The sequence below is a fragment of the Capricornis sumatraensis genome, chromosome 14 (assembly GCF_032405125.1).
Source record: "Capricornis sumatraensis isolate serow.1 chromosome 14, serow.2, whole genome shotgun sequence".
Classification (NCBI taxonomy): Eukaryota; Metazoa; Chordata; class Mammalia; order Artiodactyla; family Bovidae; genus Capricornis; species Capricornis sumatraensis.
This window is the reverse complement of record NC_091082.1, coordinates 51,538,819-51,551,716: the sequence shown is the minus strand read 5'-3', so window position 1 is coordinate 51,551,716 and position 12,898 is coordinate 51,538,819.

Genomic DNA, 12,898 nt, shown 5'->3' with positions numbered 1-12,898 from the left:
AGGGCAAATTCGTGGAGCAGGGTGGGAGGGCCTGACTGACATTTAAAAAAAAATTATTTGCCTGCGCCTAGTCTTAGTTTCTTTCAGCATGCACTATCTTCCGTTGCAGCATTCGAACCCTGAGTTGCGTCATGTGGGATCTAGTTCCCTGACCAAGGATGGAACCCACACCGCCTGAAATGGGAGCGTGGGGTCTTAGCCACTGGACCATCAGGAAAGTCACAGACCCAATGTCCAAAGCACCGTAAGTCCGGAGGCCCTGGGCATCTCTATGACCTAGGAATCACAGGATGAAGGCATAAACGACCCCTGATGCCCCGGGACACCTGGCTTACTGACCTGGTCTCCTTGAAATCTTCCAGGCACCTGGCGGCCGGGCAGGAGCTCTCCCTCTGGCTCAGACCCCTGGGCTCTGTGCTCTGCCTGGGCCTGACGGCCCTGCTGCCATGTCTCAGTGGCCAGCTCAGGTGGGTCCTCAGCACATGGGGAAGAACTATCCCAGGGCCCCCTCCAGACAGGATACCTGTCTTGATTCTGAGCCACCATGGAACACTCCAGAGAGATGCTTGTGCTCAGACTGGACCGTCTCCAAGAGAGGAGTGAAGGGAGAACCACGTGTGGAGGAGTATGGCCCCCAGGTCCGAGCACAGATAGGTCTGGGTGAACACAGGAAGCTGGCCAGCGGGATGCCTTGGGGAAAGGAGACGGGGGATCCCTTTGTACCATTTGAAGCTCCTTTTTTGGACTCGATTTGTGTTTTAATCAAAATAGTGCATGCAAATAGTTTTTAACATTTCAGCGTAAAGTTAAACAAGTAAAGCAAAATTCCCCAGCAATTTCCTGTCCCACCCCTCCCTACGCCCAGTTGCTATACCCAAGAGGTGGCTACTTACCATTATTTTCTAGCTATTTCTTCTGATAGTCACAGCTGTATTTCTCAACAGTTTGTTTATTTTTTCACTATGATGTTATCCAAATGTAAGAAACCATATCGAATAATGGCTAAGATGCTGATTTTCGAGCCAGATTACTTGGGTTCAAATCTAGACTCTGCCACTTACTAGTAGAACAAGAATGAATCAGTTATTTATCTCATCATGCCTCAGATTTCTTATTATAATGTGGGATAGTAATACTTGCCCCATGGGGCTCATGTAAGGAGTAAATAATTTACACATGTACTTTGGGCCCGACATGAAATAATCTCTCAATAAGTGTTGGCCATCAACATCATTTATTATTATCACCTTTCATGAGAGATGAGAATCCACACTCTCTCCTTCCAACTTCATGATATAGTTAGATCACTATGTTTTTTTTTTTTTTTAATTTTTGGCTGTGCAGGGTCTTGACGGCAGCACTCAGGCTTTATTTGCAGCACTTGGGAGCTTCTCTCTAGTTGTGGTGTTTGGGCTTCTCTGCTTGCAACACAAGCACACAGGCTTGGAAGTTGTGTTACACAGGCTTCATTGCCCTGCGTCATGTGGGATGTTAGTTCCCCGATCAGAGATCCAACCCAAGTCCTCTGCCTTGCTAGGTAGATTCTTAACCATTGGATCACTGGGGGAGTCCCCACCATTTTGATTAAATAAACATTTATTGTATTTATCTGGTGTCTCCAATGGTAAAGAATCTGCCTGCAATGCAGGAGACCAGAGTTCGACCCCTGGGTTGGGAGGATCCCCCAGAGAAGGAAATGGCAACCCACTCCAGTGTTCTTGCCTGGAGAACTCCATGGACGGAATTCCTCCTCCAAGACAGAGGAGTCTGGTGGGCTACGGTCTGTGGAGTCACAAAGAACCCGACGTGACTGAGTGACTAAACACATACGTACGCATGCACCTAAACATCACTTATACCCGAGCCACATAGTACACTATGATTAAATTTCTTTTCTGGTGTGTGTTTTGCTGTTTTCCTGTAGCTAATTATTGCCTTGTCTTTTAATATTCTATCAAGTCCCCGAGAAAACTGTGACTCCCCTCTCAACACAGGCATCCACCAGTTCCTTCTGGAGCCTTGTGGCCTCCAGCTCCAACCCTGCGTGATTACTCCCTGAGCGAGGCTCCACCATGGGCAAGGGCCATGAGAATGAACACCCAGATCCTGGCTTCTAAATCTTCCTCTCCAGCAAAAGGAACCAGGGCTCCTTGGGAAAATGGCTGTAGCAGGGCAAGCATAAAATGAGCCTGGAACATCTCGCTGTGTAGGAAAGGATGAGCACTAAGGGTAGTTGTGAAATGGGTCTTTCTGCCCTGAAGGCCTTTATTGGGTCGACTGGCAGAACTCGCAGGGTCTGAGGATTAGATATGTTCACATCCCAAAGTGAGGCTCCTGATTTGAAGGGATGCATTGTGCTTAGGTAGGGGAGTAGCCTTGTTCTGGGGGGTGTTGAGGGATCATGTCAGAACTCTCAAGTGATTCAAGAATTTTTAATGATTATTGGTTTTACTATTGTTGTTTGGCTGGGTCTTCACTGCTGCTTTCTCTCTGAGGGCTTTCTCTAGTTGCAGCAAGTGGGGGCTACTCTCCAGTTGTGGTGCATGGGCTTCTCGCTGCGGTGGCTTCTCTTGCTGAGCACAGGCTTCAGTGCTCGCAGCACGTGGGCTCAATCGTGGCGCATGGGATTACAGCACATGCTGCTGTTGCCCTGCAACAAGTGGAATCTTCCTGGACCAGGGATTAAACCCGTGCCCCCTTCATTGGCAGGCAGAGTCTTATCCACTGTACCACCAAGGAAGTCCAAGAAAAAAAAAATTCTTTACATTGTTCTTGCAACTTTCCTGTGAGTTTCATGTCACTGAAAAACAACAGCTAAATTATTAGTAAAGGTAGAGAGTTGTTAGGGAAGTGGTCGTACCTTCTCTTTGCTATAGCAGCCCACAGATGATGGAGATGCTACTAGTCTGGGTCCCTTAGTGAGGAGAAGGCAGGGCTTCCCTATAGTGAGATGAACTTGGAGTGTGGGTGGTAAGTCAAAACTCTGAGCTCTGGGGAACTGGTACCATCATAATCTCACGTATCCTGACCAGGTTGGAGGCTCTGCTCAAATATCTGCCATCCTTGGCTCCCCTTCACCTTTGAAAGTGAGGCTTAGAAAGCAGATGGAGGGACTTAACCTGACAGTCCAGAGGTTGAGGACCTGCCTGCCCACGCAAGGGACATGGGTTTGACCCCAGTCCAGGGAGATTCCACATGCCTTGGGGCAACTAAGCCCTTTCTCCACAACTACTGAGCCCGTGCTCTAGAGCCCGAATGCCACAACGCAACAAGAGAAGCCACCACTGAATGAGAAGCCTGAGTAGTGGGATGGGAGAGCGAGAGTGTTGCTTATCCACGGGGGAAGTGCACTTGTTTGTTGAGGGCCCTCAACTGTGAGAATCTATAGGTCTTTGCTCTTGGACGGTTTAGTTTTTCCCCCAAAGATCCCTCTGGTTTCTTGTCTTTGGACGAAAAGCTTGGTTGCCAGTGCCCTGGGAGCTGGTGAAAGAAGCAGGGTTGCCACTGTTACCAACCAAGCTTGAGTTCACTCACCCACTCACAGTAAAGCCAGTCTACTGCCCCCGGGTTGTGGTGAAGGACAGTTCAGTGTTTACTGCAGGCACCAAGCAAGGAGTCTAGGCAACTTGTGCATAAAAGGCCTGAACTCCCCAAAAGCTTTCAGGGAAAGGGTTTTTTTTTTTTTTTTTTTTTTTTTAAAGAGACAGGGTGAGACTTCCTTGGTGGCACAGTGGATGAGAATCTGCCTGCCAATGAAGGGATCACGAGTTTGGTCCCTGGTCCGGAAGGATTACACATGCCTCGGAGCAACTAAGCTGCCCACCCTAGAGCCTGTGCTCCACCACGAGAGAAGCCATGGCGATGAGAAGCCTGTGCACCATGGTGAAGAGTAGCTCCCACTTGCCACAACTAGAGAAAGCTAGAGCAAAGCAATGAAGACCCAGAAAAAGATAGGGGAGGGGAGGGGGGTTGTGATCAGTTTGTGGACATTCTTCTGATTGGTTGTGATTGGTGAGTGGTGAGGTAAGTGGGAGTCAGCATCATTAACCTTCTGGTTCCAACCAGCCTGGGGTCTGCATGCATATGGGCAGTATATAGTTATCTTCTACCTGCTGTGGGTTTTGCGTGTGCTTAGTTACTCAGTCCTGTCCAACTCTTTGCCACCCTTAGGACTGTAGCCCGCCAGGCTCCTCTGTCCATGGGATTTTTCAGGCAAGAATACAGGAATGGGTTGCCATTTCCTCCACCGGGGGATCTTCCTAGCCCAGGGATTGAAGCTGAGTCTTCTGGATCTCCTGCATTGCAGGTGAATTCTTAACCTGCTGAGCCGTTGGGGAGGGCTTCCCTGGTGTCTTGGATGGTAAAGAATTTGCCTGCAATGCAGGAGACCTGGGTTTGATCCCTGTGTTAGGAAGATCCCCTGGAGAAAGGAATGGCTTCCCACTCCAGTATTCTTGCCTGGAGAATTCCATGGACAGAGGAGCCTGGCGGGCTATAGTCCATGGGGTCACAAAGAGTTGGACATGACTGAGTGACTTTCACTTTCCATCAGGGAAGGTCATGGTGGGGGTTTTAGTATCTGCAAAATAGCTCAAAGGTTCAGCTCAGTTCAGTTCAGTTGCTCAGTCATGTCCGACTTTTTGTGACCCCATGGACTGCAGCACACCAGGCCTCCTGTCCATCACCAACTCCTAGAGTTTACTCAAACTCATGTCCATTGAGTTGGTGATGCCATCCAACCATTTCATCCTCTGTCGTCCCCTTCTCTTCCCGCCTTCAATCTTTCCCAGCATCAGGGTCTTTTCAAATGAGTCAGTTATTTGCATCAGGTGGCCAAAGTATTGGAGTTTCAGCTTCAGCATCAGTCCTTCCAATGAATATTCAGGACTGATTTCCTTTAAGTTGGACTGGTTGGATCTCCATGCAGTCCAAGGGACTCTCAAGAATCTTCTCCATTCTGTGCAACTGAACCACAGTTCAAAAGCATCAATTCTTCAATGCTCAGCTTTCATAATAGTCCAACTCTTACATCCATACATGACTACTGGAAAAACAATAGCTTTGCCTAGACGGACCTTGGTTGGCAAAGTAATGTCTCTACTTTTTAATATGCTGTCTAGGTTGGTCATAACTTTTCTTCCAAGGAGCAAGCAATTAATTTCATGGCTGCACTCACCATCTGCAGTGATTTTGGAGTCCCCCAAAATAAAGTCTGCCACTGTTTCCCCATCTATTTGCCATGAAGTGATGGGACCAGATGCCATAATCTTAGTTTTCTGAATGTTGTTTTAAGCCAACTCTTTCACTCTCCTATTTCACTTTCATCAAGAGGCTCTTCAGTTCTTCACTTTGTGCCTTAAAGGTAGTGTCATCTGCATATCTGAGGTTACTGATGTTTCTCTCGGCAATCTTGATTCCAGCTTGTGCTTCATCCAGTCCAGCATTTCTCATGATGTACTCTGCATATAAGTTAAATAAGCAGGGAGACAATATACAGCATTGACGTAATCCTTTCCTGATTTGGATACAGTCTGTTGTTTCACGTCCACTTCTAACAGTTGCTTCTTGGCCTCCATACGATTTCTCAGGAGGCAGGTCAGGTGGTCTGGTATTCCCATCTCTTTCAGAATTGTCCACAGTTTGTTGTGATCCACACAGTCAAAGGCTTTGGCACAGTCAATAAAGCAGATGTTTGTCTGGAACTCTTTTGCTTTTTTGATGTCAAAGGACATGGCTAAGCATATTATCTGTAGTCCTTGAGGAGCAACTAAAGGTCCCTGGCTTTGTTTAATGGCTAAACTATGATTATTTTGCCTTGCTTGATTGTTTTCCTCCAATCTGATTCCCACTCAGCAGTGGAAGGGATATATGCAAAATGTGTATCGGAATAATTAACGTGCTCACAAGGCTCTAGGCAGTATGCCTTCTGCCTGTCTCTTCAGCCCACATGAATGTCCCCTCCCCTATCTCTCCTGGCTCCTCCAACTCCCTGCTGCAGCTCCTCCAAGTGTCAAGCTCCCACCTGCATGAAGCATCGTCCCAGCATCTGCCTGAATTTTCCTTCCTTGCCTGCTAGTCATCCTCTGCCTCTTCTCCAGCTCTCAGCTCTCATCCTCTCTGACCCGATTCTTCCAATGCATGCTGTCCCATGTACCCCTTCCTCTGTAGACTTGTCGCAGGAGTTATTTTCACTCTTACTTTACTCTGAACTCAGCACACTGTAGGCTCTTGCATCAGTCGGCTGTTGCTGCATAACAAACCACCCTAAAACACAGTAGCTTCCAGCCACAAATCATTTCTTCTCACTCACATTTCTGCAGCATGGCTGGGGGCCAGTTGCTCCCACCAGGCTTGACTGGGTGACTTTGCTTTGGAATCTAGGGCTCCCTGATGCGGCTCAGAGCTCTGTTCTATGCATTCATCCCAAGGAAGAAGGGGTAGCAGAGACCCTTGAGAAGCTCTTCTCCTGGTGGTCACAGAGGTGCCAAGAAAAAGAGCCCAGTGGTGCAGGCTCATTTCAGTCTCTGTTTGTATCACACACTGCTCACATCCCATTGGCCTAAACAAGTCTGAGTTCCAGGTCACAGGGGTCGGGGGTGGGGGGGACCATCTCCAGTGGCTGGGGTAGAGGACAATAAATATTTCTCTCCAGCAGTTTTCAATCAGCATTTGCTTGAGCAAGATCAAGCGTATGGGAATCAATAGATACAGAATTCCAGGAGGGTCCTGCATGCTTTGCAAGTTTGATAGGCCCAGTGCTGGCCTTCAGGAAAGTGCCTGGGAGATTTAATGCAAAGGTCAACATTAAGATCCCGTGGAAGAGCATAGAGTTGCCCATCCAATTTCATCATGGCCGCAGAGGGAAATCCTGGGGGTGGACTCTCTCCTCACTTTCCTAATTGCTCTAGTGATTTCTCCTTTCATTACACCGACCCTGTAGATGACCCACAGCCCACAACCCACAGCCGGCCAGCGGTCAGCCCTGGGTGCGCTGCCCGAGAGAGTGTGCTGCCCTGCCGGCCACACCCAGCAGTGCCCTGCTTTCCCCCTTCTCCTCTCAATGACAGACAGCGTGTTCCCATGTCTGGAAGTCACCTCTCAGACCCTGTTCCCAGGGTCAGGCAGGAGGCTGACCGAAGCTTCCCTGCTCAGCCTGGAACTTTGGCTGGGCAGCCTTCTCTACTCACGGAATCCTCCTCCACTATAGGTTTGGATACCTTCATTCTTTCTCTCTTTAAAAGTCTATTTGTTTACTTTGGGTTGTGCTGGGTCTCGGTTGCCTCCCAGGCTTTTTCTCCAGTTGCGGTGATTGGGGTCTACCCGCTTGTTGTGGAGGACGGGCTCTTGGGCATGCGGGCTTCAGTAGTTTTGGCTCGTGGGCTCTGGAGCACAGGTTCAATGGTTGTGGTGCGTGTGGTGCCTAGTTTCAGGTGCTCCATGGCACGTGGGCATCCTCCCAGACCAGGGATTGAACCTCTGCCTCCTGCACTGTGAGGGAGATTCTTCACCACTGAGCCACCAGGGAAGCCCCTGGATACCTTAATTCTTTCTTCTTCCAACCTGCTCTCTCCTGGAGAGACATATTCAGGACATTGCCAGTGAGCATATAGAGCCAGCATCACCAATTCCCAGCCAGAAAGTGCCAGGCTTTGTGCAGAAAAGTGAAAGGACTGATGCTGTAAGCCCTTGGAGGCATTCTGCCAACAGTGAGGCAGAATGGGAGCTGATTCATCTCATTCTCCAAACTGGTCTCTTGTGGGATCAATGCTAAATCTTAAAAGCTTGCAGCACAGGATGGGAGCTCACTCCCACTAAAATGCTTGCTTAATGAGTGTGGTAGTAGAGCCTCTAGCTGGAAGACTGGGTATCCAGAGATGAGCATGGAATAGAGAGGTCAAAGCTGACTCATTTTCAAGGGAGCGACCAAACATGGCAAACTGCTGTGGGGGAACAGGAAGGAAATATGAGTCCCTGACTATCAGAGGTCTCTGCTCTGTCATTTGGGACAACAGGTGACCTTTCTAGAACCTTTTCATAGAGATTTTAAAATGTATATATTTGTTTATTTGGTTGTACCAAGTCTTAGTTGGAGCATGTGAGCTCTTAACTGCGGCATGCAAACTCTTAGTTGCATCATCTGGGATCTAGTTTCCTGACCAGGGATCAAACCTGAGCCCCCTGAATTGGGAGCATGGAGTCTTAGCCACAGGACCACCAGGGAAGTCCCATATATATAGAGTCTTAACGGTCGAACTGAGTCCACTTGCATACATGTTTGTTCCTAAAGAAAAATAGTCCTCAGAGCAAACTTCTATAAAATGACTCTTTCTTACCACTTGTTCCTCTCTGACGTGATCTCATTTACTGTTTATTTTCTGTCTCTCCCCCTCCCGTGGAAATTCCCTGAGCTAAGGAGCCTGGTCCCTTTTGTTTACTCCTCTCTCTCCAGCCTGCAGAATAGTGCTGCTCAATACTTATTCATTCAGTTCTTCAATATTTAGTAAAAGAATAAATACTTGGAGAGGTGCTTCACTTGTATTGGCATTTGACTATAATATTGAAGATGTTCCCATGGGGGAAAAATACACTGAAAGACTATTGAAAATGTCCAGTGGAGAGTCAAGATAGGCATCAAGGTCTCAGCCAGCTCACTTCTAGGCACTAAAAGTGTTTTCGAAGAACTTTACAGTAATTATTGTGACAAATCCAAGGTCATCTACTCATTTCTTCTCAAGGTCATAGGAACTCTCCTCAAGCCTGGTTGCTACCCAATATCTCATTTAAAATAGCCGAGGACTTCCCTGGTGGTCCAGTGGTTAAGACTCCATGCTTCCAATGCAGGAGGCACAGGTTTGATTTCTGGTCAGAGAACTAATATCCCACATGCCACATGATGCAGCTAAAAAAATAAAAAATAAAAAATTAACCCCGGAAACTGCTCAACATCACCCCTTTGTTCTGATAACCAGCAGTGTCTGATAGAGCTACACTGCAATATTACACTCTGCCAGCAGGCGTCACTGTCCGCTAATTATGTGATCAGGAGTGAACCCCAGAAGAGTTAAAGAAGAGAATGTGCCGACCAAGAGACATGAAGAATCCACTTGCCAATGCAGGAAACACGGGAGACTCGGGCTCGATTTCTGATCAGGAAGATCCCCTAGAATAGGGAATGGCAACCCACTCCTGTATTCTTACCCAGGAAATGCTATGAGCAGAGCAGGGCAGGCTACATTTCATGGGGGCACAGAGAGCTGGACATGACTGACTGTGCACACACGCATTAACTCATGAACGCTCTAAGATCAAAGTTCTGAAAGGTAAGGGCTACTCTACTTCAGTTTCACTTCATGACATCTCGTATTAAGGGTGCAGAATGGTCTAAATCTGAAAAACACGTTTCAGTTCTTTTTGTTTTGGTGGATTTTGTCACACTTTTGTGTTACGGATCCTATGCTTTTCTAGAGAACTTTTTTTATTGTTAGTAATAGTATCTCTGACTCACTTTGTTGTACAGCATCAAGTAACACTCCACTGAAAAACAATTATACTCCAATAATAAAGTAATAATATCTAGAATGTGTCTATTATCTGGACATTCCTCAAAACTTTCTGCATTTCATTTTAACACAATACCTTGCACACGTTGTGCTCAAAATATTTGTGGTATGAGTGGTACCCATCCCCCACCTCCAAATTCTGGGAAACATGTAGAGCAGTTCAACAGAGGAGGAAACTGGGTCCTAAAAAGATTAGGTAAGTTGCCCAAGGTTACACAGCTGGTGAATGACAGTGCCTGCTGGAAGATTCTTTTTTTTTTTTTTTTCTTCTGTAAACTACTGGAAGATTCTTGAGACTACAAGGAGATCAAACCAGTCAATCCTAAAGGAAATCAACCCTGAGTATTCCTTGGAAGGACTGAGGCTGAAGTTGAAGCTCCAATACTTTGGTTACCTGATAGGAAGAGTCGACTCAATGGAAAAGACCCTGATGCTGGGAAAGATTGACAGCAGGAGGAGAAGAGGGTATTAGAGGATGACATGGTTAGATAGCATCACGAACTCAACGGACATGAGTTTGAGCAAGTTCTGGTAGATAGTGAAGGACAGAGAAGCCTGGTGAGTTGCAGTCCATGGGGTTGCAAAGAGTCAGACGTGACTTAGCTACTAAAAAACATCAATCAAGACCACAACTGGTGAATGGCAGCTGGGGTTTGCATTACTTGTCTAATACCAAATCTCTTGTCCCTTCCCTTCGAACAGCGAAAGGGACTCAGAGACAATGGGAGCCCGAAGAGGCAGGAGCTTGTGAAGGCAGCAGAAGTCTGCTCTAAAGTCTTGCAGTGTGTCTGGGATAGCTCTGGACAGACCTTTTATCATCACAGTCAGCAGCTGAGAGACTTCTTTGGCGGTCCAGTGGTTAAGACTCCAAGCTTCCACTGCAAGGGGCATGGGTTCGATCCCTGGTCAGGGAACTAAGATCCGGCATGCTGTGTGGTGTGGCCACAAGAGAAAAAAAAGAAAAAAGAAAAAGCAGCTGACAGTTAATTTGTTATCTAACAATTTCTCCCCATAATTTTCCTGAAACAGATTAGAGAAGGGAGCGGACTGTGCTTATGCAAGTGATGAAATGTAAGTGGAGGTGGAGGTGCAGTTGCGGGAGGAGGTGACACCACCAGAAGCCCAGAATCATGCCCCCTCTCTACTCAGCCCCATGGAATGACAGATACGTGGTTTAAGACTTGAGTCAGTCTTCAAATTCCTGGATGGCTATCTGCTGATGTCACAATATGTAACAACCCTGATACTGGGAAAGACTGAAGGCCAAGACAGAATGGGGCGGGAGAAGATGAGATGGTTAGATGGCATCACCGACTCAATGGACGTGAATTTGAGCGAGTTCTGGGAAATATTCGAGGACAGGGAAGCCTGGTGTGGTGCAGACCAGGGGGCTCACAAAGAGTTGGACACGACTTAGGGACTGAACAACAACCTGTATCTTTTTAACAAAACAATACTGTTTGTGCTGATAGGATGAGTATACACCCCTTTCATACAATCTGGACTCCACTATTGCTCAACACTGTTCCAGGTCACTGCGGGATGACCAGCTTCCAAGCATTGGTCGGCCTACCTGCCCACGTCTGGAGGAGAGGAAGCCTCACTCCCTAGGGATTCCTCTGGGAAATTTAGGTCAGTGTGATCTCATTACCCAACTGGATCAGAGCTGATATGTGTGGGAGTGCTGAGGCTGTCTTACCCTGAAAGTGTAAGGGTGTGTTTCAGGGTCCTCACATCAAAGGTGGGGTCTCAGGTCCCAGATGGATGGACTGCCACTTGAATTATACCTTGGTCTGCCTCAGTCTAAATTTCCTAAAGGAAATCAACCCTGGATATTCACTGAAAGGGCTGATGGTGAAGCTGAAGCTCTAATACTTTGCCCACCTGATCCGAAGAGCCCACTCATTGGAAAAGACTCTGATGCTGGGAAAGATTGAAGGCAGGAGGAGAGGAGGGCAACAGAGGATGAGATGGTTGGATGGCATCACTGACTCAGTGGACATGAGTTTGAGCAAACTCTGGGAGATGGTGAAGGACAGGGAAGCCTGGTGTGCTGCAGTCCATGGGGTCGCAGAGTCGGACATGACTTGATGACTGAACAATAACAACAATAAAGTTGAACTCCAAGCTCTGCTACGACGAGGCCTTTCACCAGTTATCCCTGCTGATGCCGGAATCTTGGCCTCTGGGCAGTGGTGCTGAACTGAACCTCTGAAACAGAGTTTTAGGTGACATAGAAAAGAATACCCTTATTGCTTTGCCAGGCAAAGGAGGCCTCTGTGGGCTCCTGTCTTTGAAAACTCTGTGTCTCAACACTGGAGGATTTGATGAGGAGTTTTATAACAATAGTACAAGGGTGGGGTTGCTGGTAAGCCTAGGCTGTGTACAGGGCCTGCAGTCCTTTGATCTGGTCTCAGATGATCTTTATTTTTAAATTTTTTGGCCACACAGTCAGGCATGTGGGATCTTAGTTTCCCCACCAAGGATTGAACCCAAGTACCCTACAGTGAAACAGAGGAGTCTTAACCACTGGACTGCCGGGGAAGTCCACCAGGTAATCTTTTTGATGGACTTTGGCTTCTTCAGTCTGGCCTCAGGTGGTCTCCCAAGGCATGGAGAATGCTGACATCTTCCATTTGCTGGGTTTCAATTCTATGTACTCAGTGTACTCAGTCATGTCTGACTCTTTGTGACCCCATGGACTGCAGCCCACCAGGCTCCTCTGTCCGTGGAATTTTCAAGGCAAAACACTGGAGTGAGTTGCCACTTCCTACTCAAGAGGATCTTCCCCACCCAGGGATGGAACCTGAGTCTGTTGTGTCTCCTGCATTGGCAGGCAGATTCTTTACCACTCATGCCCCATCAAGGGCTTTAAGATACTGTTAAGTGTGTCCCTTGGGCTTCCCTGGTGGCTCAGATGGAGACCTGCGTTCGATTCCTGGGTCGGGAAGATCCCCTGGAGAAGGAAATGGCAATCCACTCTAGCACTCTTGCCTGGAAAATCCCATGGACAGAGGAGCCTGATAGGCTACAGTCCACGGGGTCGCAAAGAGTCGGACACGACTAAGTGACTTCACTTTCACTTCACTTTCAAGTGTGTCCCTTGAGGCAGAATGAGGACCCTACCCCAAGGCTGTTTCTTGGTTGTTCCTCCCTTGACTCTGCATCGCCCCTCTTCCCGGATATGCAACTGCTTGAAACAGCCCTTTAGAACTCAGGGGAGGTGCTGGAGGCTGAACGGAAAGGCTCCCTGTGCCCAGGAACCCCTACAGGGCTCACTGTCTGATCTCTACAGTCAGTGTAACAGTTTTGCCCTTATAGTATGGTAAAGATGAAAT